The 27,099-nt window shown below is 36.6% G+C and overlaps 1 protein-coding gene across 7 annotated transcripts in view; it reads right to left on the bottom strand.

The window, feature by feature from the left end:
• Nucleotides 1–27,099, bottom strand: part of N4BP2L2 (NEDD4 binding protein 2 like 2) — a 75,207-nt gene that overhangs the window by 14,420 nt on the left and 33,688 nt on the right. The gene's annotated exons all lie outside the window — the stretch shown is intronic.

The raw sequence follows: 27,099 nt of genomic DNA, 5'->3' as shown, positions 1-27,099 counted from the left end.
CGTGATCCCAGGGTCCTGGGATCAAGCCCCACATTGGGCTCCTTGCTCTGCTGGGAGCCTGCTTTTTCCTCTCCCACTCCCCCTGCTTGTGTTTCCTCTCTCACTGGCTGTCTCTCTCTCTGTCAAATAAATAAAATCTTTAAAAATAAATAAATAAAATAAAAGATAAAAGGAATGTGGTATTATTTACAATAGCCAAGATATGGAACCACTCAAAGTGTTCATCAGTGAACAAATAAAGAAAATCGTGTATAAATATACAATGGAATATTACTCAGCCATAAAAAGAAGAAAATCTTCCCATTTGTGACAACATGGATGGACCTTAAGGGCATTATACTAAGTGAAATAAGTCAGACAGAGAAAGACAAATACTGTATAATCTCACTCATATGTGGAATCTAAAAGGAGCTCATGGATACAGAGAACATATTGGTGGTTAGCAGAGAGATAAGGTGGAAGATGGATAAAACTGGTGAAGGTGGACAAAATGTCCCATGGCAGGAACTGTGCATGTGTTCCTGAAACAGCGTGCACATAGTTTGCAGAGGCCAGGGTGAGGAAAAAGATATTTTCTCCAAAGATAGGGATCTGTGCTCTGATCACTGATTGCTGCTTCTAAGCACAAACTGCAAAGAAGAGGGTAGTCATTGTGGTTGCACAACTCACCCCACCCCATTGTTGCAAGTCATTTCTCTAGCTGAAGTGTCTTCCAGGAGATTTAAAGCGCTGATACCCTTTCCCCACCCCCCTTTCATTTTCCTTTTCTTCTCTTTTTGAGAACCAGACATTAAAGACCAGGACATTCAAAAGCAACTTCACATATGGGGAAAATTAGGAAATGATTGCACATACCCAGGGAAAGGCACAGGCTCAGAAAAGACTTGAAAAGGACACCTGGGTGGCTCAGGTGGTTAAGCGTCTGCCTTTGGCTCAGGTCATGATCCCGGGGTCTGGGGATGGAGCCATACATTGGGTTCCCTGCTCAGTGCAGAGTCTGCTTTTCCCTTTCTCTCTGACCCTCCCCCCTGCTTGTGCTCTTGTGCTCTCTTTCAAATGAATAAATAAAAAATATTTTTAAAAAAGAGAGAAAAGACTCCCTGCTGAGCAGGGAGCCTGATGTGAGACTTGATCCCAGGACCCTGATATCATGACCTGAGCCAAAGGCAGATGCTTAACCAACTGCCACCCAGAATGAACCATGAGAGACTATGGACTCTGGGAAACAAACTGAGGGTTTCAGAGGGGAGGGGGGTGGGGTGATGGGCTAGCCCGGTGATGGGTATTAAGGAGGGCACATATTGCATGGAGCATTGGGTGTTATATGCAAACAATGAATCATGGAACACTACATCAAAAACTAATGATGTACTGTATGGTGACTAACATACATTTTTATCATAATAAAAAAAAAAGAATAAATAATATTTTTATCATAATAAAAAAAGAAAAAGAAAGAAAGAAAAGGGTTGAGAGGACCTTAAGTTTACATCATAGACTGATCCATGGCACAGAGACAACCTAAAACATTTAAAACAAAAAAACAAAACACCAAAAAACTCAGCAAACTCTGATGAACCGGGAAAATCTGATTTTCAGAGTTCCACATTATTACATTGAAATGCCTCGTTTTCAACCAAAAAATCATAAGACATACAAAGAAACAGAAAGGTATGGCCAATTTCAAAGAAAAAAAAATCAACAGATATTGTCCCTGAAAAAATAACTGATGGCGGATCAACTAGACAGTCTTTAAAACAACTGTCTTAAAGAGGGTAAAAGAATTAAAGATGTGGAGAATGTCAAGAAAACTTTGTATGAACAAAATAGAAATATCAATAAAGAGATCAAAAACCTGGAAAAAAAAAAAAAAGAAAAAAATTCTGAAGCCAAAAAAGTACAGAAACTGTAAAGAAAATTCCGCTAGAGGGATTCAAAGGCAGATTTGAGCAGGCACAAATAAGACACAATAAGCAAACTAGAGGATAGGACAATGGAAATCATCAAGTCTGAGATACAGAAAGAAAAAAGATTGGAGAAAAGTGGCAGAGCCTAAGGTACTTGTTGGGTACCATCTGGGTAACAACTGGATAAATATTCACATTGTGGAAGTCCCACAAAAAGGGGGGGTGGGACTGCAGAGAGAATATTTGAAGACATAATGGCAGAAAACTTCCCAACTTTGACGAAAGATATGAATATAAACATACAAGAAGCTTGATAAACTACAAGTGAGATGAACTTAAAGAGAACCACAAAAAGCCACATGGTCAAACTTTCAAAAGCCAAAGACAAAAAGAGAATCTTGAAGAGAAAAATAGAGAAGCAACTTGCCACATGCGGGGATCCTCAATAACAATATAAGCAGATTTCTCATCAGGAACTTAACAGACCAGGAGGCAGAGGGCTGATACATTCAAAGTGCTAATAGAAGAAAAAACCTGTTGACCTAGAATCCTACATAGGGTAAATTATTCTTCCAAAGTGAAGGAGAAATTAAGGCATTCCCAGATAAACAAAAGCTGAGGAGTCTGTTATCACTATACTTGCCTTGTAAGAAATGCTCAAGGGAGTTCTGCAAAGTGAAATGAAAGGACACTAGGCAATAACTTGAGGCCAGATGAAGAAATAAAGATCGCAACAATGGTAAATACATGGGCAATTATAAAAGCTAGTATTGTTGTAATAACAATGGTGTGTAACTCAACCTTTTTTTAAATATGATTTAAAGGACTAATATATTAAAAAACAATTATTTGTTTAAAAACTAGTAACTATGGTTTGTAACTGCACATTTTGTTTTCTACATGAGACTAATGCATTTAAAAGAATTGTTACTTTATGTCTTGGGGCACACAATGTATGATGTAATTTTGATATATCAACAACCAAAGATTGGGGATGGAAATATAAAGGAGCAGACTTCTTGGATGTTATTGTAGTTAAGCTGGCATAAATTCAAATTAGAATATTATAACTTTTGAGGTTAAAATCCACATAATAACCACAAAGAAATACTTATAGAATATACCTAAAAGGAAATGAGAAAGGAACTTAAATATTTCACTGCAAAAAATCAACACAAAAGAAGACAGTAATGCGGAAAAAGATGGACAAAAAGCTACAAGTCATACAGAAAACAAATAGCAAAATGACAGAAGTCCCTCCTTATCAGTAGTTATTTTAAATGTAAATGGGTTAAACTTTCGAATCAAAAGATAGAGATTGATAGAATGGAAAAAACATGATCCAACTACATACTGTCTACAAGAAACTCACTTTAGCTCCCAAGATACAAATAGAGTGAAAAATGAAAAGATGAAAAAATATTCCACACAAATAGTAACCAAAAGAGAGAAAGGGTGGCTATACTAATATCAGACAAAATAGATTTTAAATCAAAAAAGATTACAAGGGAAAAAGAACATTATATATTAATATTAATAAAAGGTTCAAGACAACAAGAATGTATAAGAATTATAAACATGCACATAATATCAGACCATCAAAGTATATGAAACAAAAATTGACAACACCGAAGGGAGAAACAAACAGTGTACAATAATTTTTGGAGACTTCAATACCCCACTTTCAGTAATGGGTAGAACAACCAGGCAGAAGATAAGTAAGGAAATAGAGGATTTAACATAGTAAGCCAACTGGATCTAACAGAACACTGTATCCAACAACAACAGCACAAATATTCTTCTCAAACATACATGGGACATTTTCCAGAACAGATTATAAATTAGGCCACAAATTAAGTCTCAATGGATTTTAACAGATAGATATCATACAAATTATCTTCTTCTACCACAATGGGATAAAGTTAGGAATTCAATAAAATAAGTAAAAATGGAAAACTCACAAATTTGTGGAAATTAAACAACATACTCTTAATTAGTAAATCAAAGAAAAATCACAAGAGAAATTAGAAAATATTTTGGATGAATGAAAACAAAATCACAACACACTAAAATGCATGGCACATGGTGAAAGCAGTGAGAAGGGGAAAATTTGAAGTTATAAACACATTTAAAAAACCCCCCAAGATTCCAAATCAACAACTTAACTTCAAAACTTAAGGAACTAGAAAAACAAACTAAATCCAAAGCTAGCAGGAGGAAGGAAACAATAAAGATTAGAATATAGACAAATGAAATAGAAAATAAAGGAACAGAAAAAAGTTAATGAAATCACAAGTTCTTCAAAAAGATTAACAAAATTGGCAAACTGTTAGCTAGAGGGACTAAGAAAAAAAGAGGATTCAAATTACAAAATCAAAAATGGAAATGGGGACATTACAACCAATTCTACAGAAATAAAAAGGATAATAAGAGAGTACTATGAAAAATTGTATGCCAACAGACTGGATAACCTAGATGAAATGGAAACATTCCTAGAAACACAAAACCTACCAAGACTGAATCCCTAAGAAATAGAAAATCTGAATAGAACTACAACTAGTAAGGAGATTGAATCAGTAATCAAAAATCTCTGGACATGGAAAAGCTCTGGACTTGTTGGCTTCACTGATTAATTTTATCAAAAAATTTTAAAACACCAATCCCTTCTCAAAGTCTTCCAAAAAAAAAAAAAAATGAAAAGAAGAAAACACTCTGTAGTTAATCTGTGATGCCATTATTATCCTGATGCCAAAGCCAGACGAAGACACAAAGAAAGAAAACTGCAGACTAATATGTCATATGAACATGAAAGCAAAAATCTTCAACCAAATTCAACAGCATATTAACAGGATTATACAGAGGTGCCTGGCTGGCTCAGTCTGTACAGCATGCACTTGATCTTGGGGTTGTAAATTTGAGCCACACTTTGGGTGTAGAGATTACTTAAAAATAAAATCTTTTTTTAAATAAATAAGTAAATAAAAGGATTATAAACCATGACCAAGTGGGAGTGATTCCTGGAATGCAAGGATGGTTCACCATATGAAAATTGATCAGTGTCATATACCATGAAGGAAAAAAAAAATTCAATTGATCATCTCAATTGATGCAGAAAAAGCATTTGACAAAATCCGACATTCTCTCATGATAAAAAAGAAAGAAAGAAAGAAAGAAAGAAAGAAAGAAAGAAAGAAAGAAAGAAAGAAAGAAAAGAAACACCAAATGGGAATAGAAGGGAACTACCTCAACATAATAAAGCCATATATGAAAACCTGCATGAACGATATATTCAATGAAAGCTTTCCCTCTAAGATTAGAAACAAGACAAGGATACTCACTTTTACCACCTCTATTCAACACAGTATTACGAGTTCTAGCCTGGGTAATTAAGCAAGAAATAAAAGGCATCCAAACTGGAAAGAAGGAAGTAAAATTATCTGGTGGCTGATCATATAATCTTATATGGAGAAATTCTAAAGATATACAAAAAAAATTGTTAGAGCTAATACATGAATTCAGCAAAGTAGCAGGATATAAACTCAATACACAAAAATCAGTTGCATTTCTATACACAAACAATGAAAAATCTGAAAAGGAAATTACAAAAACAATTCCATTTATAATAGCACCAAAGAGAATAATATATTTAGGAACTAACCAAAGAAGTGAAAGACTTGTACAATGAAAACCAAAAGGCATTATTGAAAAAAACTTAAAGAAGACATGAAAAAATGGAGACATCCCATGTTTATGAAATGAAACACTTAATATTGTTCAGACGTCAATACTACCCAAAGTGTCCAACAGATTCACTGAAATCCCTCTCTAAATTCCAAAGACTTTTTTGTAGAAATAGAAAAACCTATCCGAAAATTCATATGCACTCTCTAAGGGATCCTAAATAGCCAAAACAATTTCAAAAAATAGAATAAAGCTACAATAATCAAAACAGTATGGTACAGGCATGAAGACAGACATATAGACCAAAAGAACAGAATAGAGTGCCCAGAAATAAACCCTCATGTATATGGTCAAATGATTTTTGACAAGAATGCTAAGATGATTGATAGAGAAAAGACAGTCTTTTCAACAAATAGTACTGAGAAAACTGGACATCTACATGCAAAAGAATGATCTTGGACCCTTAATGAACACTATATCCAAAAATCAACTCAAAATGGATCAAGGACTTAAATGTAAAATCTAAAACTATAAAAGTCTTAGAATAAAATTGGGAAAAAACTTCACAACATTAGATTTGGCAATGATTTCTTGGCTATGACACCAGAGACACAGGCAAGAAAAGTAAAAATAGAAAAATTGGACTTCATGAAAATTAAAACATTTTGCGCATCAAAAGACTATATAAACAGAATTAAAAAGCCCACAGAATAGTAGAAAATATTTGCAATATACAGAACATATAGATAATTTCTAAAACTCAACAACAAAACAACTTGACTCAAAAAATGAACAAAGGACTTGCAAAGGCTTCTCCACAGAAGATATACAAATGGCAAATAAATACATGAAAATATTATCAATATCACTAATCATTAGGTAAATGCAAATCAAAACTACAATGAAATACTACCTCACAGACATTAGGATGATTATTAATTAAAAAAAAAAACAGCAAAAACAAGTGTTGGTGAGGATGTGGAGAAATTAGAACCCTACGCAATTACTGTTGGTGGGAATGTAAAATGGTGCAACCTCTATGAAAAATAGTGATGACCATTCCTCAAAAAATTAAAAATCAAATTACCATATGGTCCAACAACTCCACTTCCGGGTATATCCCCCAAATTATTGAAAGCAGTGTCTTAAAGAGATACATGAATATCCTTACAAGGAGTAGAACCCACCTATTACTATTTTAAACAGAATCCAAATAAACAGGTAAAAGAGAAAGTTGATCTGGAGAAAGTTGATCTGATTGAAGAGTGTGGCCAAAAGCCCCAGTTACCTAGATTTCTACTACCTAACTGTAGCAGTGACTAAACGCCCCCCGTCCCCTGCCCCCCAGCTTTATTAAGGTATGATTGAAAATAAAGGTCTTCTGTGAAATATGTGAAGCCTACCGCTCTTGAGGCCATCAGCCTACTATCACTTTATGAAGAAGCCTCAGACTCATTCACACTCTGACCCAAATCACTTTCTCTGATCCATTTTGCATTCTCTCTACCCCAACCTTACGCCAATATTCAGTTACAGGTATTCAAGACTTCAGAGTATCTGTACCTTCCCTGAAATTGGAGTAAAGTGTAAATAAGTACATGTGTGTAATTTTTATAGGAAGAGGGACTATGAGCTTTCATTGAATTCTGAAAGTTGTCTGTTGGCCAGAAGAGGTTGATGCCCTGTTTCTGGTTCATTACATCATGGCTTTAATTCACACCTCAACTCATACTCAGGACCAATTTTCCTGTTTTCTTTTTTTTCCTTTGCTTTCCTCCTTGACCATTATTCAATTTCTTCTGTAAATACATCACTCGGAGGGTGCCTGGGTGGCTGTTGGTTAAGCTTCTGACTCTTGATTTCAGCTCAGGTCTAAGGGGCCTGAGACTGAGCCCCGCACTGGGCTCTGTGCTCAGCAGGGTGTCTGATTCCTCCTTCTTCCTCTTCCCCTCCCTCCCCTCTAAAACAAATAAATCTTAAAAACAAAACAAAAAACAAAAAAAAAGGGGCGCCTGGGTGGCACAGCGGTTGAGCGTCTGCCTTCAGCTCAGGGCGTGATCCCAGCGTTATGGGATCGAGCCCCACATCAGGCTCCTCTGCTGGGAGCCTGCTTCTTCCTCTCCCACTCCCCCTGCTTGTGTTCCCTCTCTCGCTGGCTGTCTCTATCTGTGTCAAATAAATAAATAAAATCTTTAAAAAAACAAAAACAAAAACAAAACAAAACAAAAAAAAAACCCACATCATTCAGTCCAGCCCAGTCTCTGAAACTTCATATCTCAATGCAGATGGTGACCCTGTCTTACTGCAGCCTCTGGAGCTAAAACCAAATATTACCGTCTTTGTTTTGTGTAATGAACTTCATAGTATAACTTCAAAGTTCAAAACTTAAATGTGTGTGTGTGTGTATGTCAATGCAAATACATATAATTTAAATGCTCATTGGCTCTGTTCCTTATATCTTCTGGGGTAAAAAGTATGTATATAGAGACTTTCAACAATATTTATGGCTGGCCTGTGAATAGACACTGTTGGCTTACTTTTATCTTTTTTTATTTCTTAAATATTGCATTAAAATGTCAATGAAAGTTATACAAAACTTAACCAAACACTGCTTGCCAATATCCTAGAATACAGCCAATGCCTAAGTCATAATGGGTGATGAGCAGTAATTTAGTGAATAAATGAAATCTTATTCATAATGGGTTTAGTTGTTATATCAGATTGTCATTAAAGTTAGATGACAAAAAAAATGCATTGCTCTTTGGTATATCTGAATATATATAATGAATTGTGTTGTAGTGGGCTTTATATATCCAGTGTGATTACAAATAGATTGCCTATAATTAGACTCTTTATTCTCATCATATTTTATATAGTTTTCCTCTCAGTAGGTAGATGAAAAAAAGACTGCTTCTACCCTGAATCCTAGAGAACAAAAGCAGAGATTATAAAACTACTCATAGTTTACATAAACTTTCATGTTATTTTATCTGTCGTTTTAGGAGCAGTTAGATGTTTCATTTTGTTTTGGATACAAAATGTAAATTTCTCTTACACTAATTACGTGTGATAATATTACCCTTTGTGTTGAATTTTGTTATTTGGTTCTATATACTGCTGTTTGCTTGGCAAACAAACATGTATTCAGACTTTTATGCTCTACCAGTGCATTCTTACATTTGATTACTTTTTCAACTTCCATGAATTTTTTCTAATTATTTCACTAAGGTAATAAACCTAAACATTGATGTTGGAAACACGAGCCATTATTTTAGGTTTACTAAATCACTTATAGCCCAGCACTAATATTTATGAGCAAAATCAAGTTTCAGGTTGGTAAACCCCCTTCTTACACATGACTGTATACACATATACAGAGATTTCCACAACCAGCATTTTCACAAATGTGTATCTGAAGATGAGTCCTGTGCCGGCATGGAATGAGCAAAGCAAATCCATCAAGGTACTAGAAAAATAAGTCAAGTTCATATGCTACTGATGGGGAGAAGAAGTGCCATCTTGTTTTTGAAAGAACAAAGTCAAAGAAAGACCAGATTGGCATTTGATGATTAGATTGTTTCTCTTCAGCTTACTTTAACCCAATCTATATTCTTATTAAAATTTTATTAAAACTATGTTTCTTGCTTATAACTACTTATTAGCAAGACTAATTAGTGCATAATAATAAAATAGATTTTTGTAGGCTGTCCATCACTAAATTTCAGACACATCTGGTATCTAGACTGACAATAAGGTTAAAGACAGAAACATGCCAAGTACCCTTTCTTATAACTTACCAATGTGGGGGTAGAGGAGGATTGGGTAATGGTATTGCATGATTACTGTTTATTTTTTTTAATTTTTATTTTGTTTATATTACTTTTTAAAACTTAATTTATAAAATAATAACCTAGCAATTTTATGCCACAGCTTTTCTTACTAACACCCCTTAGTATTTACATAATACATTTACAAGGTGGGATTGATACTGTCAGGCTCACTACCAGAAGTTGTATAAGTCCAGGTCTAAGTTAAATCAGTCTGAAGTGCTATAAGTTGCATTTAACTTCATACATAGCATTTAAAAACATCTAGCCAAAGGTTTTCCATTCTTAGTAATTTTTTCTTACTGTTACTTTTGATGATTATGATCTAAGATAGTAATTACTAAAAAATAGCTAGAAAATGTAATATTATTTTAAAGTATATGAAATACCATTAAACTATGTTGGATCATTTTTACATAGATAACCTCATAATAAATTATTGCTATAATGTAGAATAGACTTCAGCTATAAAATTAAAACTTAAGAAACAGAATATAACAATTGTTGAGAATACTTAAAATGCAGGAATTTTCAACTTACAAAATGACTTTTCTAAATGGCTATTTTTTTCTTTATTTTTTAAAAAATATTTTATTTATTTATTTGACAGAGCAAGAGACAGCCAGCAAGAGAGGGAACACAAGCAGGGGGAGTGGGAGAGGAAGAAGCAGGCTCCCAGCGGAGGAGCCTGATGTGGGGCTCGATCCCAGAACTCCGGGATCACGCCCTGAGCTAAAGGCAAACACTTAACGACTGAGCCACCCAGGCGCCCCCTATTTTTTACTTTAAAGCAAAATTGATACAATGCTATAAAGTGACATTATTATATTCACAGGCTAACCACAAAAATATTTCATTGAAAATGTGTGTTTTGGGGCGCCTGGGTGACTCAGCCATTGGGCGTCTGCCTTTGGCTCAGGTCGTGATCCCAGGGTCCTGGGATGGCATGGAGCCTAGCATTGGGCTCCCTGCTCGGTGGGAAGCCTGCTTCTCCCTCTCACACTCCTCTTGCTTGTGTTCCCTCTCTTGCTGTCTCTCTCTGTCAAATAAATAAATAAAATCTTTTTAAAAAATTCTATAAAAAAGAAAATGTGTGTTTTGTTTTACTTCCTTTGTTCCTTTTTGTTTTTGTTTTGTTTGGTTTTGAAAGTGGCATAATATAATTATCATTCTTGTCAAATAAGATTAGGGTCATACTTTTTTACTCACACAAGAAGGAATGAAAAAGAGTTCCTGAAGTATATTAAAAGCAGTTGGAAAGGAAAGCAACTACATTTTAAAAGATGTTCAGAACTTCCCATAAAGAAAAGCTCAGGCCCAGATGGCTTCACAGATGAATTCTATCAAGTATTTAAAGAAGAATAATAAAGCAACTTTTCATAAACTCTTCCAAAAAAATAAGAAGAAACATACCCCTATTTATTCTATGAAGACAGCACCATTTTTATACCAAAACCAAACAAAGACATCCCAAGGAAACTACAGACCCATATCTCTTATGGATATATTTGCAAAAACCTAAAAAAAGAAGCAACAAACAAGAACTAGCAAACTGAATCCAGCAACACATAAAAAGAATTATATAGCATGCTCAAGATGGATGTATCCCAAGGATGCAAGGTTGGTTTAACATCCAAAAATCAATTAGAATAATACACCATATCGATAGAATGAAGTACAAAAACCCCATGATCATTTCAATAGACGCAGATAAAAGTGTTACAAAATCCAACATTCTTTCAAGACAGAAATGCTTTAAAAACTATAAACAGATGGAAACACCCTGAACTTGATACTAGACTTCTATGAAAATACCATAGCTAACATCATAGTTAATGGTGAAAGACTGAATGTTTTCCCCCTAAAATCAAAAAGAGACAAGGATGGGTGCCTGGCTGGCTCAGTTGGTAGAGCATGTGGCTCTTCATCTCACAGTTGTGAGTTCAAACCCCATGTTGGATATGGAGCCTACTTAAAGAAAAGAAAAGAGAAGAGAAGAAAAGAAAAGGGGAAAAAAGAGACCAAAAGAAAAGAAGAAAAGAAAGAGAAAGAAATCAAAAGAAAAGAAAGAAAGAAAAGAAAAAAAAGGAGAGGGAAGGAAGGAAGGAAGGAAGGAAGGAAGGAAGGAAGGAAGGAAAGAAAGAAAGAAAGAAAGAAAGAAAGAAAGAAAGAAAGAAAAGAAAAGAAAGAGAGAGAAAGAAAAAGAAAGGAAGGAAGAAAGAAAAAGACAAGTATGTCTGTTCTCACCATTCCTATTTAGTATTGTACTAGAGGTTCTAGTCAGGGCAAATAGGAAAGAAAAATTTAAAATCTTCCAGATTGGAAAGAAAGAAGTAAAACTATCTCTAGTCACTAGTCACAAATGACATGATCTTATACAGAGAAAATCTTGGGCACCTGGGTGGCTCAGTCAGTTAAGCGTCTGCCTTCGGCTCAGGTCATGATTCCTGGGATCAAGCCCCACGTTGGGCTCCCTGCTCCCTGGGAGTCTGCTTCTCCCTCTCCCTCTGTCCCCAGCCCTGATCATGCGCTCTCTCTCTCTCTCAAATAGATAAAATCTTTATAAAACACAAAAAAATCTTAAGAAATGTACTAAAAAACTATTAAAAACAAACTAGCTCAGCAAAGTTTCAGGGTATGAGATCAAAATACAAAAATCAATAGTATTTCTATACATTAGCAATGTACAATCTGAAAATTACCAAAATTCCTTTTAAAGTATCATCAAAAAGAATAAAATATTTAGGAATAAATTTAACAAAAGCAACTACGAAATACTGCTGAAAGAAATTAAAAGATCTAAGCGTATGGAAAGTCATCTCATGTTCATGAACCAGAAGATACAGTACTGTTAAGATGGCAAGGCTCCCCAAATTGATCTACAGATTCAATGCAATCCCTATCAGAAATCCCACCTGCTTTTTTTTTTTGCAGAAATTGGCAAACTGATTCTAAAATTCATTAAAAATTCAAGGTCCCTGGATGGCTATAATAATCTCAAAAAAGAACAAAACTGGAGGACTCACACTTCCTAATTTCAAAACCTGCCATAAAGCTGTAGTAATCAAGGCTGTGTGGTACTGGTATAAGGATAAACCTAGAGAGCAATGGAAGAGAATTGAGGTTCAAATATAAACTCTTATATTTATGGCCAATTGATTTTTGTCAACTAATTCAATGGAGAAAGACCAGTCTTTTAAATAAATGTTGGACAACTGGATATCGAAATGCAAAAGAATCAAGTTGGAACCCACCTCAAACCACATACAAAATTTAACTCAAAGTAAAGACCTATATTTAAGAGCTAAAACCACAAAACTCCTATTAGAAAAGCTAGGTGTAAATCTCCATCATCTTGAACTAGACAGTGGTTTTTGAGATAACAACAAAAATACATGCAACCAAATAAAAAAATAGATAAACTGGATTTTGTCAAAATTTAAAGCCTGTTTTTCAAAGGATCTCCTCAGGATGGTGAAAAAACAATCCACAGAGTGGGACAAAATATTTGTAAACTATGTATCTGATAAGAAATTTGTACCCAGAGTATATAAAGAACTCTTACAACTCAATAATAAGAAGACAAACCCAATTCAAAAAATGGACAAAGGTTCAGAACAGATCTTTCTCCAAAGAAGATATACAAATGGCCAAGAGGCACATGAAAAGATGCTCAACCTCATTAGCCCTCAAAGAAAGGCAAATCAAAGCCATAATGAAATACCATTTCACACCCACTAAAATGGCTATAATAAAACAGATCAACAATAACAAGAAGGGGTGAGTATGTGGAGAAACTGGACTTCAGAAAATGCCTGAATTATGTACTCCTTGCTGAATTATATACCTTGTTTGCAGTGACAAAATGTGAACGTAAACATTTTTAACATGCAACCGGTAATTATTATGGTTATAATTAAAGTTACTGTAAGTCATTATTTTAATTAAAAATTTAAAAGTAAAAAATAAAATATTCAGGTAATAAATTTCAGTTAATATAGTAGGAAATATTCAGAAAAATAAAGACTGAGCTTGTAAGACTGCTTACAATTGAAGTAAAAAAATTATGAAACATCAATAATGACTCATATTTCCTATATACCTGCTATGGGGCAGATATTTGTTATATATATAGAATTTTATTTAATCCTACCTATGAACAACCTGTGAGGAAAGTACTATAATTATCATCTTCCTCATTTAACACATAAAGAAACTAAGACTCAGAAACTTGCCCAGGTCACATAATTAATAAACATATGGAGTCAGATTTAAACTCAAGTCTAATTCCAAGGTCTATGCTTTCAATCATTACACTATATAGCTGTCAAAACTATATATTCCACAATTATAATAAAGATAGATATTTGTATATTTACATATTTCAAAATATGTCCATATATTTAAAAACACAGGAATATGCAAAATGTTAGTGGTGGTGAATTATGGGGTTTATTTGTGATTTTCTGTGTGTCCAGAACTTCCTACGTTGAGCATATCCTGCTTTTGTAATAGAAAAAACACATAAATGCATCCCTGAGATTTTCTTTAGTAAATAAATTAGGCAAAGCAAAAATATAAACATTTAAAGGTTTTTCAACACTTAAGCTTCACCCTAGAATAATAAATATACCTGTGCATTGATTGAACATAAAATTATCCCACATACAAAAATAGCCTCTGTGCAAATTTCGTTCTAGCTAATAATACTCCAAAATTATTAACACCCATCTTCTAAAAAAGCTCTTTATTACTTGATGACTTCTCTATATCCTCATCAGTCGTGAACAAGAGTAATTCCAATTAGAACTGTAGTACAGTGTTTTGACTCAGTTTTTTCCTGTGTCTATCATGGGAGCTCTGAAGATTCATTTTGCTTTAAATGTTATTATTGCCAGTAATGACGACGGACTTCAGGTCCTCAAAGATAACATCCAGCTTATTCTTAAATATACTGCTTTCATTACATCCATCCTCAGTCAAATTGTTTAAAAATGTATGAAGAGACAAAGCAGCATATATTTTAAAATATATTGGATAAAAGTCACCATTTTCCTGAAAGCTAAATTCCCCAAGAGAACTAGTTAATTTCCAAATCTTCTAACACCTTTTCAAATAAATTCTCATTACTTCAGTGGGATTGCTTCAACTACAGAAAAGCCTTTTTACTCTCCCTTGACAAGATCATGCTGCCGCATGCATAAAATTCATGATTAACAAGGTAAATGAGTTCAATATTCTAACATATTAACTCCAGTTTTATCAATTACATTTCCCATCTTCTGTTACAAGTCTAGTTTAATTGCCAAGATTTGGACAGTTCTAAGTTCTTTTTAAATGATGCTTGCAGTTCATTTTCACTGCTAATTAATAATTTACACTGACAGTATTGCCTCACAGATACCCACTATTCACTAAGAAAAATTTACAGCTAATTGTAATTTATTTTATTATATGGTCATAAAGTAAATACAAAAAAACTTGGCTTGGACTTTATGTTGTTCAAAAATCCTCTTAATAACTGTTTAAACCAAGATTAGGAGAACTAAGGTACTTAAATGTCATTTTTTCAGGTAAAGCCTATCCCTTCCCCTGAGTTTAAAATTGCAACCACTCCCTCCCTCCCCAACCCCAACACATGTCCTCTTACTCTGGGCCAGACACTCTTTATCCTCTTTCTCCTGCTTTATTTTTCTCCTTAGCACTTAACCGCCTCCTATTGTACCATGTGATTATTTGTCTTCTTTGAGTTCTTATGAAGTTTTATCTGTTTTGCACCCCGCTGGCCCCCAGTACCTAGAATACTGCCTGTGACATCGAAGGTGCTGTTAAGTGAATGATAATTTTACTACTAGGTTAACAGTGGGAGCTGTTGCTCTTGTTTGAGCTTATTTGGTGACTTATACAAATATGCAGGAAATGCAATGTTTCATTTTCCAGTTAGAGTAAATCCTCATTTTTCACCCTGCTTATTTTTTTTAATTTTTATTTAAAAAAGATCTTATTTCTTTAATTGTCAGAGAGCACGCGCACAAGCAGGGGGAGCGGCAGGCAGAGGGAGAAGCAGGCTCCCCACTGAGCAAGCCCGATGTGGGACTCTATCCCACGACCCCGACCCTGGGATCATGACCTGAGCCAAAGGAAGATGCTTAACCGACTGAGCTACCCAGGCATCCCTTTCATCCTGTTTAAAAATGAGCAGGAAAACACTTTCTCCAGTAGTCTCAACTGAGACATACCAATGCATTCACAGTTGGAAGAGAGGCTTATATCCCTAGGACAGTGGCTCAGAACCTGAAAATACAAAACAAACCAAGCTAAGAAAATTCATAGATAAGGGATTTTGCAGGAAAAGGGAGCAGGAGGCTGCTTTTCCTTTTTTATAGTCTTTGGGAATCACGTGACTCTTCTTAGTTATGAATCATATCAATATTCCTCCTCATTGTACTTACTATATATACTTCACATGTATTATCTTATTTAATCTTCACATCCCTATGAGGTAGATACTATTAAAAAACCCACTTTACAAATAGAAGACATTGAAATTTTAGTAATTTTCCCAAACACCTGATAGGTGGCAGAAGTCTCTGGTATTTAAAGTTTGCATTCTTAAACACTATGCAATACTGCCTCCCAATTCATCATGACAAATTATATGGTCATGATGAATTCCAAGAATTCAGAGATTCCAACATCAGTATTATTACCTGACTAACCCTGCTCCTGTTATACAAAGAAGAGACCAAATACAAAAGAGAGAGAGAAAATTTCTGTATATGTTTTTGGTAAAAAGTTCTAGTAATTTGAAATTTTTAACAATATCTTTTGATGGAGTAGTCATACCAAAGAAACTTTAAGCTGCAAAGTAGTTAAGCCAATAATCAAAAGGGAAACAAAACAAACAAAAAACCCAGAAGTTCACAACAATTTATCAAAAAAAACTTCAAAAAGTGTTACTTACTTACCAGCAGTTCTTCCTAATTGAAATGGTTATTTATTATGGAATTTGCATAAATGGAAAAAATAAGTATTACTTTGTAAAAAAAAAATCTCTTTATACGTTCTCCCAAAAGGCCTAACTCTGACAACTTGGAAAAGCAACAACTTAAATACTAAAGCTAAATGACTTTCTGAAAACTATAGGAAAAGAAAAATATATTATGAAGCATGTTTGTTTAATTCTTATCCTTAGCCTGAAATGAGATATGTGATATCCATGCATGATCTCATATGCACATCATCCCTACTGCCTTAGGATTTGGCACTTTCTAATGATGCTTATTTTATTTTTTTCAACTTTTTTTATTTTTTCAAGATTTTATTTATTTATTTGAGAGAGAGCAAGCTAGAGAGAAAGAGAGCACAAGCAGGGGAAGCAGCAGGCAGACGGAGAAGCAGACTCCCCGCTGAGCAAGCCCAATGAGGGACTCAATCCCAGGACCCCGAGATCATAACCTGAGCCAAAGGTAGACACTTACCTGACTGAGCCACCCAGGAGTCTCTCTCTCTCTCTCTCTTTTTTTTTTTTTTTTAAGATTTTATTTATTTATTTAACAGAGAGAGCACTAGAGAGCACAGCAGTGGGAGCAACAGAAGGAGAGGGAGAAGCAGGCTCCCTGCTTGGTAGGGAGCCAGACTCGGGGCTTAATCCCAGGACCCTGGGATCATGACCTGAGCTGAACGCAGACAGGCGTGTAACCAACTAAGCCATGAAGGTGCCCCAAACGATGCTTATTTTAAATATCCCAAACACGAAGATAAAATTTTAAAAAACTGTTTTTCCTACGTGTACCTTACAAGTATTTTTAGGCTTAACATCTGTTTTCTTAGCAGAAATTAATATGATTAAAGTGAGAACTCATTAATTTACTATGCTTGAAAAGGATACTAACACCCTTTCAAATTGCAAACTTTCCCCTGCTTGGTAAATCCCATTCGTAGCAAGCAGTCTTAAGATAGCCCTGATTTGCTACAACTTTTCAAGTTCCTAACATGTTTGACACATTGAAAAGTCACAGCTGGTGTTTTAAAATAAATATAGTAACTACACATCTAAATCTTTCCAAACAAAATTAAGAAAGTATCATCCCCTCTAAGAATAAACAATTTCCAAAACTGGATGGCCTCATAAGCACAAATTTAAAGTTTTATGCACTTAAAATTGGGGGGTTATTTTTAAGCCCATCATTTATGCAAATAGAAAGAACTGATGGAAAGCAACAAAATGTGTGCATTTGAAGCCCTTCTTTTCTAACACATGCAAAAAATCATATATAACTTGGTCAGTTGACAGATATCAATAATTCTATTCACTGGAAAATGGTTGATGTCCCTAGATGTTTTTAAACAAATGTTTATGTCAATTAATGCCTTCCATGTGTTGTCACGGCAAGTGAGTTACCATTACTGTACTGAGCTATAGTTATACCTTAAATGACTTCAAATGTATTGGAACTACTTACTGGCTCTCTTCCAAACAGCCCCACAGTTAAGCTTTTTGAGTTCTTCTATCTGCATTTTATTGTGTTTTTGTATCATCAAATGTTTTCAGGCTATCAAATCTAATTTCTTATTCTCTCTGGGACTATCCAGACCACCACCACCTGCTACTGCTAAAAGATTTGCGGTAGCAAACTGGAATTTTGTACAAAAAATGTAAATTGCCTCAGAGAGAGCAAGGCTTTAAAATAGGGATGTGTGTGTGTAACAGACACTAAAAGGGCCTGAAGGATGCACAACGACCTGTTAGCTCTGTTTAGGAAGTAGAATGTGAAGGGGATTAGGAATAAGAAGGGCTGTTACTTTTGCTTTACCTCCTTCTGTGTGATTTTTTTTTAGGTACGCTTGAATTATCTGTATGTATAATTTATATCCCGGTTTGTGTATCCAAAGACAATTCAAGCACAACAGATCATTTCCACACTCTGTCCTTGGGATGACTGCCCTCCCTGCGTACATGCCAGTCACACTTGGGAGTTCTCTCTTCTTGCCACAAGAAATGCTCACATGGAGCAGCTCCCATTTGTGAAAGCTGCATAGCATGCCTACCAATGCCAACCAATGCCTTTGCAGTTAAGTAGCACGGTTTGAAATCGTGCTTCAGAGTACACGGGTAGATTTTTTTACTTTCCTGCTTGCAGTTGTTTCTTTTTGGTTCATGACATATTATGTGAGTGGATCCTAACACATACAGTACCAGTGGACTTATGAGCCAGACTATATAATCTTTGTAATGGGCTGGCTGCATTCCTGGATCTCACCAGTGACTATTTTTAAAACTCTTTATGCTCCAAAGGAGAAACTGTCTAAAAAGTTCAATCTCAGGTCATCTAAATCTATGGCCATAAAGGTCAGACAATAGCATTCTTCAATAGATTTCTGGCTATTTCTTTTCTTAAGAGTTAGTTCACAACACATTTTCTGGCTCTCTTCCAGGCAGCAGGCAGCTTGACTTCTTGGATTTAGTTTTCACTTCTCTGTTCCATGCATCCTGTTGGACACATAGAATTGTGAGTTTGTGACATGTAGAACTAACTTTAAGTTGTTTAAAAGTAACAAAAGACTTACCTAAGTATAGTACCTTCATGTTTAAATTGGTACACAACCTTGACCTTCCTTAGGCTTTTCTCATCAGCCATTATCTCCACAATCATTCGACAAAATAATTTACAAAGCAACACATCACTCTGGTTTCCTTATGACTATCTGAAGAACTCAGCATGCTGAGCATTGCTGAACTGGCTAAGTGTTCCCACCCTACCCCTAAATTACAGCAAAATCTCTTGTCAATGCTTCTTATTAAAATGTTATATGTAAAGCTGTGACTAAAACAGCTTATTTTCAATCATGCTTTTGTTGCTTTTAATATATAAATTAAAAAGGAAATCAACTTTCATTTAAGTGCCTTAAAAATCTTCCTGAACTTCTCTGGATAGCCAACTTGGCAAATGCCAAGGACTCAGACTTACTGATGAACTATTAAAACATGACAAGCTAATATTACTCAGCATAAATACTGAGATTTTTGGTATAGGAAAGAAATGACTGAAAGTCAGGAATCCTGGATGCTAGTCCTAGTACCTCCACTGAATTTAAGTGGCAAGTTATTTCAGCTCTTTGGACCTCAATTTCTTCATCTACAAAATATGAGTTTATAGCTAGATGTCCTAAAAATCCCTTTTAGCCCTAATAGCCCATTTTTTAAACATGCTAAAATGCTCTGCCAAATAGAAACCAGCAATATGTTTAGTATTTTTTGCAAAATCTAGAGTATACCATAAATAGCACTTCATTAATATTCACAGTATTTATAAGAAAACAAAAAGGTATTCTCTTTTTTTTAAGCTTTATTTATTTTAGAGAGAGAGCATGAGTGGGAGGCGTGGGGCGTGAGGTACAGAGAATCTCAAAGCAGACTCCGCGCTGAGCAAGGACCCCGACACCGGGCTCAGTCTCACAACCTAGGTCACGATCTGAGCCGAGACCAAGAGTCAGATGCTGAACTGACTGTGCCGGTGCCCCAGAAAGGTTATAATCTTTACATGCAATATCTGATTCATGAACTGGGACAGTAATTTGTAAAAGGTCACAAAACTGTAGTATAATGAGAACAATGATTCTAATTTCTTGATCATAGTATTCTAGTCACTATACTATCTTTGTTGCTGTTTTGTTATACTTAAAAAGCAGTATGTTTTAACCGTTCTCACCCCCACTCAGCCAATCTGCTCTCTAATGTACTCAAAACTACCCTGCTCAATTCCTTACTGCTTGAAGTCTCCACAGCATTCTCTTCCCTCTTCATTCTTTCATTTGAATAATTACCAATGATACTTTCTTATCTGTTTCCTATGGACATGCCTTAGAATTCTGGGTGCATTATTTGTCTCATTTTCTACATAATTTCTCTTAATTTTCTAATAAATTTCAACCACATACAGAAAGATCTGTCACTACCATCTCTACATTCACCAGTACCTGCTTGGAGCTTGTACCTTTATACAGACCCAATACATTCTAAGTATCATCATGGTTGAAAAGGACACCAGAGATTTTTTGTACTATTTGCTTCAATGGTTTGGGACCTTCCTCTTTCGGTGGCCATTTTCACATTCCCCTGTAGGACTCCCAAGCTCTTGGTCCTTGAAATCAATTTATGAAATTAGTTTTCCAAGTACTCCAAAGATTGAGCTTTAACACCCCTTCTGCATCACTCCCAGCTTCCCTGAGCGAAATATCCCTGCCTGAGGTCTCCAAGAAGTACGCTCTTTCGCCCACCTGTCTGACCAGAACTTCAACCAAGTCCATTTCCTCTCACCTTCCTACACAAGTACTCAGACTTGTCCTAAAACAAGGAAACACAGACACAATGTTAATTCAACATGTACGAGTGAGAGGCACACTCTGCTCTGTGGATCCAGGAAAGAGAATAGAGGTGACAAATTCTAACTTCCAATCAATTTCTGCCAATAGCACAGATGAAGGAGGTATTTACCTTATTTCAGGCACTGTCATCTCATAGTCTCTCTGGGGCACCACCTGTCCCAGAAAAGAATTAGAAGAAAACTGGAGAAACTAAACATTTTTTTATGCATATAAAAACTGCCATGGATACCCAAGAGTCCATGACTCTCAGACCTTAAAGGGCTACAATAATGTGGCTAGCACGATTTGTTAAAGTACTTAAATTCTTCTGTACCCTTTAGTATATAATTATCCTGGGCCCCTTCTAATTTGCAGTCCAGGCCCTTCTCTAGGACCCCCACTGACCTAGTAACAGGTTAGTGACTGGCACCACAAAGGGCCCGTTGGTTTCTTCTCTAGCACAGTAACCAGAATCAGTTATGACCAGTTGGTGCCCATGCAATCAATCCTCAAAAATCTTGCCTCCTGGGCATTGCTATTGGCTCCCTTCAGGGACAGAACCGCAAGAGAAAGCTTGCGTTTTACCTGCTTTTCCCACCCATTCCTGGGGAAACTCAAGTGGATCTTGACCAGGAACAGACCTGGCAGTAGCAATCAGCCAGCCAGATCCTGTTCTTTCATGTCTCTTCTATTAGAGCTGGCCTGGAAGACAGTGGGAGATGAGATACCAGTGGCAGTCCCACTGGCACCCCAGCAGGTCCTTTTGGCCCCCGGACCAAAGGCTGTTACAACTCACCATTGATTCCCTCAGAGTTGCCTTCATGTGGTTACTTAGAAGAACTGCAGCTTCCCCAGGATTTGGGCTGAGACAGCCAGAAAGAGCAGATGCAACCTGGCCAACTGGCTGACCCCGCCATTAAAGAATTTGAACATTATCTCTGCAAAAACACATATGCAATCAAGCTACCTCTGGGTTTTGACCACCTTTTTGACATACCTGAGACTCACCCCTGGTGAAGAAGACAAAGGCACTCATTGACTCTACCAAGGGGTGGGTCAGTTAGCTGAAATGCCACCAGATTCCAAATTCTGACTGCATACTCAAGATCCATCTTGCAATGACCCTGTTACTCAGAGTGCATTTCCACCAATAAGAACTCTCAAATCTATCAGCTACCTTAAGAATATGGCTTCTGACCTAGCACCTTCTCACTATTCTTGCCCAAGACTTGACTGGTCGCCCAAGTTAGGGTGGGTAGGGGTAGGTAGGAATGTGGCGAGGAGTCCATATAAATGAAAGTAGACTTGTGCTTACCACAGACAAACAAGGCCTTTTTTAAATCACTAAAAAAAAAAAAAAGAAGTTTGATTAAATAACATACTTGGTGATCCCACATCTCTGTCAGATGGGTATATTCACTTCCAGGGAGCAGCTCAGTTCCTTTGGAATACAGAGAGAAACATAACATGGGTTCAGGAGGATCCCGTCTTCCTCTGTTAAACGCTGGTGCTTTTAGTAGGGGAACAAAAACAAAAACAGAAAAACCAGGAACACTGGCTCTACCAGGACAAGGGTAATCTTCATGCACTAACTATGCAGAAAGGCTAATCGTTCCACACATCTTTAATTTTAGTCAATTCAGAGAGACCCCCTTGCTCCAAAGTTTTGAGTTTTGTATAACCTATGTATCAGACAGCTAAAATAACCCAGGTGATTTTCTGTCACATGATCTGGAAACCAGGCAACAACAAAGGTCATTCTACCATCTTCCACCCAAATCCTTTGTAACCCTCTGGTCACCACTGAACCTAAAGCAAATAAGCAAATTTTACCAACCAAGAGACGGTTAAACATAAGCTATGCTTGACCAAGTTCAGGGCTACCTGGAGTGGCTCCCCAACAGCAGAATGCTGAGGAAATGGAGGAGGCCACACTATCAGAATGGCCACTTGTACTATCAGTGGTGTAAGCCCCACCACAAGTTGTATGCCTGTCAAACCACTGCCTTGAGAGGCTGCGTCAGGCCGCTCCACATATTCAACAAACATGACCAATGTTTGGTGGCTTTCCTACTAACTGGTAAGATGTCTGCAGGTATTTCCTTCTTTTTATCACTACTCTATCAAGTATAATCCATTTCAAACAGTGCCACCCAAAAGTATTATTCATACTGATGCCAGTCCATAAGCAGTTTGCTACTAGTCCACAAGTACAGAAATTGAGAGTAAGTTTTTAAAAACTTTTATAGCAATCTGGATTTTTATATCTGTTGAATTTAATATTTATCATTAAATTTTTTTCTAGTAGTTCACTTTACTGAAGTATCAGATTGATTAGAAATTTTTAAAAACTAACCTTTCACCAGTTCGAAAGGTGCTTATCTAAAACAAATGCAACTATGTCATATTTCTGCTGAAATCTCTTTAGTGATACCCGTTATCTGCATGACAAAGTCTTAGTTCATTAACCCTGTCAGGCTTTCCTTGATCTGACCCTTTGATCTGACTACCTCTCTAGAGCAGAACTTCCCAATACTGCACTTGGCAAGGCCTCAAACAGGCGAAAGGTAAGATCACTGAACGTGGCTCGCTCCAGGTGGACTTTCCAAACCCTAGGACCAGCAGCCTTGGGAAGAACAGCCTGGTCCATTTACTCCAGCAAACCCTACAAATTTTGTTTTCTATATGTGTCATAATGAGGAAGACTGAGAACTGATGCTTGAAATTATCTCCTACTATATCATACACCAAATTTTATGCTCCAACAACAATGAAAAGCCTGCTTTCCAACCCATCCCAAGTTGGTACTGCTAACCCGGACCTCTCACCTGAACACACTACATATTCTCCATCTCCATTTAGATGCATTCCTTAGGCGGCTTCTCAAATTTAACATGTCCAGAAGTGAACATCTGTTTTCCTTCCCAAATGTGCTCCTCCTACAATATATTATTTCCCAGTAAACTTTTTCTCTCTCATGCCCATTATTTGATCTATTCAGCAAATCCTGCCAACTCAGCTTCAACAACTCTCACCAACACCTCTACCCCTCGTTGAATTCATGGTCAACTCTCACCTGGATTTTGACAACAGCCCTGCTTCCACTCTTGCCTAAAACTGATTCTCAGGACAGGAGCCAGAACTGACTTGCGTAACTTGAAACACAAGTTGTTAGTATAACTCAGAACTCCCGAATAGTTCCCGTCTCAAGGGGGGTAAAGGCCTATGTTCCTTCAATAATTCACAAGGCCCGTGTTATTTGGTTGATTCTTCCTCTTTGACTCTCTTCTACAATTTTGCCCTATGATCACTTGGCTCCAGGTAAATGGATCTCCTGCTAGTTCTTAACCACACTAAGCACAGTCCCACCTCATCTGGGCCCTCACTTGCAGGCTCCACTGTCTGGAATGCTCTTCCCTCACTGCTGTCTTTGCTAATTCACTCTCTTCCAGTCTCTGCTCAAATGTTACCGTTTCCGTTAGGCCTTTACTGATAACTCCAGGTAAAGTGGCATCCACTCCCCTAAGCCCCACCTTCCCTGTCCCTTTTATGTTGCTTCCAATGTTTCCCGTAGCCCTTATCACCTGACCTATTAGATACTTATTTTTTGGGGGTAGGGTCTGTTTCCCTATAATGACTCTAGGAGGGCAGAGGATTTGTCTATTTTGTTCATTGCTGTATCTCTATCACCTAGAACAATGCCTGGCACATAGTAGGCACTCATGAAATACTGCTGAATAAATATATACATGAATAAATGCATTATTGTTTCCTGCCTCTAAGCCCTTGATCATTCAGTTAGTACTGCCTATAGGCCCTTTTCCCATACTCTTCTTTCCCTTGCTAAAATCCCACTTTTTTTTTTTTTTTTTTACATTTTATTTATTTATTTGACAGAGAGAGAGAGAGCCAGCGAGAGAGGGAACACAAGCAGGGGGAGTGGGAGAGGAAGAAGCAGGCTCATAGCGGAGGAGCCTGATGTGGGGCTCGATCCCATAACACCGGGATCACGCCTAAAATCCCACTTTTAGACTAGGCTTGGGCATCAAACTCCTCCAGGAAGACTTCCCCACTCCTAGTCTTCCACATTCCACTCACCTACTACCAGCTCATTAACTCAACAGTGGAAAAGCAGAAAACATTTTATTGCCTCTTCTCATTACTCGCTTGCATTTCCCAAAAACATTCCTCCCATCAGAAAACATCATTCCATTCCCAGTAGCTACTGCTTCCACCTATTTCCCTACTGCACTGAGTACTTCTACTACATATCTGTATAGACTATCCCAAGAGTCATGATACACCTGATGTACTTAGGAAAAACATAAAGCATTCTGATATGCACTAGGCAAGACAATTCAAGGAAGCCTTGTTTTCCTAGTCCAATTCTGTAACTTAAAATTAGTCAATTTCCCACCAACGAATGATACAGCTAACTATCAATAAAGCATGCCATCCTTGCATGCAGCCAACTTTACTCACTAAGTTCTATTTCAGTTTCTGGCTCCTGACTCTTTTTGTCTTCCAGTTTACACCTTTGTTTCGTATTTGTTGACTGAATTTATGTTTCCTCAGCATAATCTTAGTGTTTTCTCAGACTTATAAGACCCATTATGGCTCTTTTTCCTGCTGTGGGCAAGATGCTCCCCTGAGCTTCAGTTCTGGAGACCTACTATTGGCTCTGTACTCTTGGCAAATCTAACCTAGCTCCTATAAAGGGAGAATTCATATAACGAAACACATACCTCTTGAACATTCTACATCATTTCCATACCACAGCAATTTATTGACATCTTACTTGGGAAGTCTCAAGATAATTTATTTTAAATTTTATTTATTTGACAGAGAAAGAGAGAGAGAGCACACAAGCAGGGGGAGTGGCAGGCAGAGGGCGAGGGAGTGGCAGGCAGAGAGAGAGCCCTGACGTGGGGCTCGATCCCAGCACCCTGGAATCATAACATGAGCCGAAGGCAGATGCTTAACCAACTGAGCCACCCAGGTGCCCCTATTTAACTTATTAAAAACTGCTTTTTCTTCTGATTTCCCTTCTCCATTGAATGTTATTTATTCTGCCTACAGATAACCTCATTATTCTATAAGCAAATTGTTTCTAAATATAGTAATTTCTTCTACTTCACTGTAAGAGCACAAAATAATCTGAGTCAAGAAGAACAGCATGTCATAAAAAATTTAGGATGCTATCATTAAAAAAAATAAAATGAGGGGCACCTGGTGGCTCAGTCAGTTAAGCATCTGACTCTTGATTTTGGCTCAGGTCATGATCTCGGGGTCATGAGATGAACTCTGTGTTAGGCTCCCTGCTCGGCAGGGAGTCTGCTTGAGATTCTTTCCCTCTCCCCACCACCCTCACTTGCACATGTGCACTTTCTCTCTCTAATAAATAAATCTTTAAAAATAAAAAAAAACAAAATGAGGTACTACTAAATATTATCTTAAATATTTAAATCTTTAATTAAGTATCTTAAAATGTATCTTAAAATATTACAAACTGCCTCTCACCTTTCAACATATTCTTTCTTCCTCTTTGTCTAATAAATCTTGTGACAGCTCTTAATCACTTCTCTAACTGTATTACAAAAATTGAAAACCAACACACACTCAAACTGATATTCCCATTTTGAATAACTCACTTCATAGAAGCCCAGGCTGTAATTAACTGTTTCATACAACCACAGGTAAGCCGATACCACACCAAGACATGAGCATTACAAAAGGTCACATATGAAAAACAAGGGGAAAATTGTCTCCATGAAGACTAAGAGAGGGGGAAAAGTCTTACCACTTTCAGTATGCTTGACATTGAAACAAAACAAAAATCCTTCTTTCTTCTTTAAAGAAATGTCTTGTGTGGTCTTGCCAATACACTGCTCTGTGAAACTAATCATACCAAATTTGTCAGTAGAAATGGGAATATCACTTTGATTGGATCATACCAACAGTCCATACAACACAGATGAACTAATAGTGCTGATATGCATGCTAGAAGGCCACATACATCATCATAAATTGTTTTGAGCTGTTCTACAGCTTAACTCAAGTGCCTATGCTGATGAGGAAGGAATATGAAGATCTTTGACAAATTTAATAACCAAATCTAATAACAACTTTATCCTTCTAGATATATCTCAGCATTTCTAACTAGTATAAAAATCAATTGGTTTGTTTCCTTCTCTGCCTATTCCTAGTATATAGCAAAGAGGTAAAATCATCAAAAAAGCAAAACGAAATCACAGAATTTCAGGGCTAACAAAAGAGCTATTTCAGCTGAAACTCTAACACACTCATCTCATTTAATC

The sequence above is a fragment of the Ursus arctos genome, unplaced genomic scaffold (genome assembly GCF_023065955.2).
Source record: "Ursus arctos isolate Adak ecotype North America unplaced genomic scaffold, UrsArc2.0 scaffold_10, whole genome shotgun sequence".
In the NCBI taxonomy this organism is placed as follows: Eukaryota; Metazoa; Chordata; class Mammalia; order Carnivora; family Ursidae; genus Ursus; species Ursus arctos.
The sequence above is the reverse complement of the archived record's forward strand: the minus strand, read 5'-3'. Positions and strand labels throughout refer to the sequence as shown.